The following is a 6,477-nucleotide window of genomic DNA, read 5'->3' as shown; positions in this document are numbered from 1 at the left end:
TGGTCACGCCATTGGCTGGGAGGCGATGACGCCACATGCAGCGATAATCACGATTGGCTGACCTAAATAAATTATTAGTTCACAAATTTCTGACAGATTGTACCCAAACTGTAAGTCATTTTCAGCCAATATTTTTATCTCTTGTTATCTCGCAGAAAAAAGAAAAAGAGTAAATAAGAAACCATCAAGTTAACAACAGCATTAACAGTTTCCAGTAAATGCAATTACAGCAAGTCGTTGAAGCCTAAAGCATCACCAGACCATCACACTACCAGCCCTATGATTGACTGTTGACTGTTTTAATGTTCTTATTATGAAATGCGGTGTTAGTTTTACACCAGATGAAACCAGATCTAAACCTAAGTTCAGCTCTTTTTCTTGTAATGCCACAGAATATTTTCCCAAAAGTCATGAATATGATTTTTGCGAAATGTGAGTCAAGCCTTTTACTTCTTTTTGGTCAGCAGTGGTTTTCTCTTTGGATCTCTCCCATGGTTGCCATTTTTTTCCCACGCTCTTTCTTATTGTTGAATCATAAACTCTTTAGATGCTTTTCTGGGTTCTTTGTGACCTGGATGAGTCATCAATGCACTCTTGGGGTAATTCTGGTAGGTTGACCACTCCTGGGAAGGTTCACTACTGTTCCAAGTTTTTACCATTTTTAAATAATGGCTCTCATCGTGGTTCACTGGAGTCTCAAAGCTTTAAAAATGGCTTTGTAAACCTTTCTAGACTGAGGGACGTCAATGAATTTGTTTCTCACCTGCTTCTTAAGATTGTGGCAGTAAGTGCTGTATTTTTAAATCTTTTAGCCTACTTCACTTTGACTTGCTCTATTTAAGTGATTTCTTGACCCAACAGGTCTGGCAGTAATCAAGCCTGGATGTGGCTACTTAAACTGAACTCATCTTTCCAGAAAATCTAGTTAATCACAGTCAGTTCATGGCTTAGATAGCTTTCCCCTTAATAAATAGAATCTTGGTTGAAAAACTGCATTTTGTTTGGTTTACTAAGATTATTTTTTATCAGTATAAACATTTGTTTGATAACGTGAAAAATGTAAGTATGAAAAATGTGCAAAAAACAGGAAAACATCAGGAAGCTGGCAAATACTGTTTCTTGGCACTGCATTAGTTCATTTAAAGATTCAGCAGATAAAGATAAAGCAAAAGATTCTGTACAGAGGTCATAGCTTGCACCACCCAGTAAAACACAAAGTAGTTAACAATGGCTCCACCTACATAAACAGACCTCTTTCACTACATGAAAATGGTAGGTAAACAGAGGTGCCACTAATAATGTTAATTAAGGCTTTGCACCTGAAACAGCCAAACCTTCCTTAATGTTATTTGTAACAAGTGTTTTACATAATATTTCATGTCAAAATAGCTACTATTTTAAAGAAACGTCAATAATTAAATGCTAACATGACTTTCTTTCACTCAGTGGTATTTAGTAGTTTTGCTTTGATTCGCCAGTGCTCTAATAAATAGAAGAATTTTTTACTGCAGTATGTGAAGCCTAATAAATGTATGGTTTAATAATATGCCTGGCAGTCAACCTCATCAAATACATGATAACAAAGAAAGATCAGTGTGCAGTTTGATCACGTGTTTGGCAGTGGCTACCTGCAAACATGGTACCAATGCATAATTCATTGCCCGAATGCGATCTTCATTAACCTGTGCTCTACCTTACATTGCCTGGCAAAGAGAGGACATTGGAGGAGGTTGCACAAAGGGGTAGAGACAAAGGATCTCAGAGTGAATAAAAAAGATGGATGCAACAGAGATCTATTTGTTGTTCTAGGTCACAGTACCTGTCTCCGAAGTGACAGCCACATCTGAGTCACACAGCAGGTAAGGGTGAAAGAAGACAAAACAGGTGCCTGCAGGTCCACGAGAGCAGAGAGCACACATCGGACTATCCATTCTTTAATACACAGCAACACATAAGAGGAAGCTCCTTAAGCCTTTCATGTTTCTTATGTCTCTAAATCCCTTTATTGTTTCTTGTTTCTGTCAGCTGATTGCTCGCTCTCAGTCTCACATGGGCACAGTGAAAGTTAATAACAGTAGACTTTATACCCTTGGTTTATGAGTTACACCGCTGTTGTAATCAAAACACGCGATGAACTAAATGGTGCCTTTGCAAGGTGTAGATACACCTAGGTTAATATGAGGCTATTTATTGTATGCAGTAACAAAAATAACAACCACTTGTTGATCAACCTGTTTGGGAGGTATGCTCATGTTTGCATCATAGGGCTTGGCTTTTAAAAAAAAATAAGGCCAATACAAAAAGTAACTTTGTTCCATGATTTTGCATCAAACACATGAAATGCACTTGCTCAAAAAACATAAAAACCAAGGCATCTTCAGAAACTACAGCAGGTGCAGCTTCTAATTGACGTTGTTGCATCTTTACCACTAGATGTCACCGTCAACCCAAGTTAAACTCCAATGGGGGAAACTCCAGTGTCAAATAAATCATCCTGTACACCAGGGGTGTGCCGTGACTTTTACACGAAGGCAAACCGTGAGGACTCCCACCTCCAATATAAACAAGCAGACAAGCAAACAAACTTTCCTTCAATCTTCCACTCTGGACCTCATTAAAACATACAATTCTGACAGCCTCTTGCTGCCCATTTTCTGGATGTCTACTCCTTTCTGTACTTCTGAGGAAGAATTGCTTATGTACTTATGTGTTTATAATCTAAAAATCTACTATTAGTTGACAATGATGAGTGGTGAAATTTAAAAAACAAACAAACAAGAACAAGAACAACATTTACTTTAGCAAAAGTGTCAATAAAGCATAAAGAAAACACCTCACTATGCATAAATATGTATTATTGGCAAATTTTACATAAAGTATCAAAAGTAAAAGTATTTATTCTACAGAATCAGAACATCAGTGTTATATGGATAATTTCTATTACTGCGTTTTATTCTGTTTATTCCACAGTAGTACATCACATGTTTGTAATATAGCTGTCCCAAACCGTGTAGCTGTAATGTGAGAGTCACATGTTTCTAAAAAACAAACAAACCCACAAACAAATACAGCTTTTAACTGGGTCAGAAACACAGAAGTATCTTTGAGAAGTATATTAAAAATATTTAATATAGACTGTGTGATGTTGTTAACTGTCTATATCAACAGCAGGATTCAAATATTTTTGTTGGCGTATAACTAGCTGTATCAAAACAGCTGGTTAAACGTTGTACATTTGGGAAATTGAGTAATTTCTCTGGTAATTTGAAATTGTTTGTGGAGCCTGCATCTCTTTAACTTTCTTGTTTTTTTTTAAACTCGACATGTTAGGAGCTCATCTCTCTGTCATTAAAGGTTTCATTACTAACAGGTTAAACAAGCTTTTAAAAGTCACAAATGTTGGCCATTAAGAGAATAGTTATCTGTTAAAATGATAAATGTGAGTGCTCATTTTCTTGCTAATGCTTCTTCTGTTTCCACACAAAGCAGATGGTAACTGATCTCAGAGACGTGGAAGCAGTCAACAGCACCTTGTCTAGCATGTTAATCTACCATCAGTTTCCCATCAAAGACCAGAGGTTTATCCACAATATGCATTTACAAAAAATAGAAGAAGCTGCTGCCTTTTAGCTTGACAAACACCAGCCACTGTTAACTTTGAGACCACTTACCCACACTGATTTTAGTCGCTCTATATTCAAGAGGAGTTAATCCTGCTTCCAGAGACAACAGCCAACTCCAGCCAAAAGATGGCAGTAATGTAAAGGATGCATGGGACCAGGCATGGCAGAAGACTGAGAGAAAAGGAGAGCAGTCACTTTACTTTGGTATGTTTAGTTGGTGTCTGTTTATAAGTGTCAGACAAGCACTGCTTTCCTTGCTTGCCCCGATGGAACACCTCTGCCGTACACATGAGTTACCTACACAAATCATTTCATTCATATTGTAAAATTTGAACAACAAATGAAAACTGCAGGAAAAAAAAATCACCTGTTGATCGTTTGTAGAAAACAACATTGACGCATTTAATAAAATGGTAATCAATCCCATAAATAGATACCATGAAAAGATAGTTATTGTCATTAACAGTCAACATACTTCTTCCTAGTTATTCTCTTTCCTTTTAAATCTCCTCTGCATTTTAACAAACGCATCTGACTCACTGAATTTAGGCATATCGTGGACTAGTGAGTTCTAGTATATGATTACACTGAATCACAGTGATCATCTTTTACTGTATATGTTCATGATCGACCATTCAAGAGGTCTGGCTGAAACAACACTACAGCACACTAGCAGATGTGACGTTGCTTTTGGCATGTGGCACTGTTTGCAAGGGTAGCATCAGGTGTAATATACCTTAATATTTTCATTATGTCCTCCTCCCTCCAGTGGTTTTGTTCAATCTTTTCTAGACAGGCAAGAAACTGTGTTAGTTTGCAACAGAAATATTAGTCAGTCAAGGTATTATTCGTAGTTTTTATTATTCAAATTAATCTTCTTTTCTAATTATTATTATTGCATTAATGATAATACAGTATTTAGTGATTCAAAGATGTTCTAACACCACCGGCCACTACCTGGGGCTGTTGCCCTGACAGACGGCTGTGCCACTGCTCTATCTGTAAATGGAAGCTGTAAACCAGCAAGGGGGAAAGTAAACAGATGACAGCTATCATCACCAGCACTATTCTGAGGTACTTTGATGTAGAAAAAAGAATTGGCTGTAGGTCAGATTTGTCTGAATAAACTAGAATATAAGCAAGCAACTGCCACCTGCAAGCATGTTCCTGTAACAGGTTGTGGACACAAACATGGAAGAAATCAAAGTTGGTGCTGCTAGCTGTGCTGAGGTTATCCCAACTCTGTAAACTAATCTAAACCTTTTTATGTTTACATCTTTAAACATGATACACAGTGTCAATAATAGAGACGCACAAATCCACCAGTCAGGCATTCTTACATATGTTAGATTATGAATTGGTCCTTTACATACACATGCACAGTGGTGCAGATAAACAGCGCCTCACACACTTACGTTTGGCTGTGGGTATCAGTCAGTTTTTCACCGTGAGTGAGGAAGATACAAAGTTCACTAAACCAAAGTGTAGAAGAACCACACTAAAAATGTTCATAACTAAAAAGCTCATGAGACAGCTGAATCACCAACACCCAAATGAGCATACCCAGCTAAAGCTAAAGCTAAAGCTTGCTATAGCTCAGATACTTTTGACTCTGAGAGACTAGATTTTCCAGGCTGAGGGAAGAAATTGCACTAAAGCTACAAAATAGCAGAAAGGACCAAGGACCATTTATCAGTTAACCTTATTGTGTAGTCACATACAACTTGAAAATTATTACTTTTTAAAAAAATGATTTGCTAACTTCTTAATAAGTATAGTACACTCCTGCTCTTTTTTGTAAGCCATCAAGTGACCCGAGGCATGGCACTCATGATGGTTTGGCCTAGAGGAAGTCATAGTTCAAAGGTCAGGAGGTGGAATGTGACAGCCAATGGTAATGTAATGACTAAAAAAAATAATCTGATATATGTCTTTGTTGCTGAATAAAAACATTACTGTTAATTAATGTTTCTGTCAAAAATGACACTATAAAATGTCCATAGACACCCTTGTATGGAGGGTCACAAGTGCCAAAATGAACGAACTAAATATATCATTAACTATTTAAATAAATATGTAATTAATTAATTAAATCTATAAATAATGAATTGAAGCTCAAAGAGCTGCATTTAAAACATTTTATAAATAATTGATTTCCAGTTTTAATTAATCAAGGGCACATTTAATCGTTTAGTAATGTATTTAATTGAATTAATTTGACAGTCCTTGCCCTCCATACATTTGATATTAACTTTGTCTCTGTAAAAACATTTTACATATATTGGTCTTAAACATTTTGCACTTGTCTATAGTGATGGGGGAAGATGAACTTTGCGGCACAATGCTGATCTTTGGTTGCATGTTTTGGTTGGTTTGGTAGTGTGTTGCTATCTCCTGTAGGTTATAGTGGCAGGGTGACATGAGGCAGATTAGGGGTGACACTGGCTAAATGTTTGCAGATGAGGGCTCCCAATATTTAATCACCATGGTAACAAGGGTCACCAGGATGGGCCAATGGGCCAACTAGCCCAGGGGTATTATGGGGCAAGATGTTTATTTCAGAATCAGATTGTGGGTATGAATGTGTGCATGAGGAAGCTGTTTGTGTGTGCGCACACACTTGAGTACGTGTGTGTGTGCCCTCAATTGTCCCTTGACCACATGCCTGAGGGAAAAGTGTGTTGGTCAGTGCTCTTCTAAACTTCACTTAACACAACCTCCTCCCCCCTAACCTCAGCATAATAATCCACACTGTCGTAGTCTTGGCAGGATGAAGTGAGTGGACACTTCCTAATGGCCAACAACGCATTCATTTTAGTGCTGTGTGCACATTCCCGTGGTCCAGTAGTAGCCA

The sequence above is a fragment of the Neolamprologus brichardi genome, chromosome 22 (genome assembly GCF_056152115.1).
Source record: "Neolamprologus brichardi isolate AB-2024 chromosome 22, ASM5615211v1, whole genome shotgun sequence".
Classification (NCBI taxonomy): Eukaryota; Metazoa; Chordata; class Actinopteri; order Cichliformes; family Cichlidae; genus Neolamprologus; species Neolamprologus brichardi.
The sequence above is the reverse complement of the archived record's forward strand: the minus strand, read 5'-3'. Positions refer to the sequence as shown.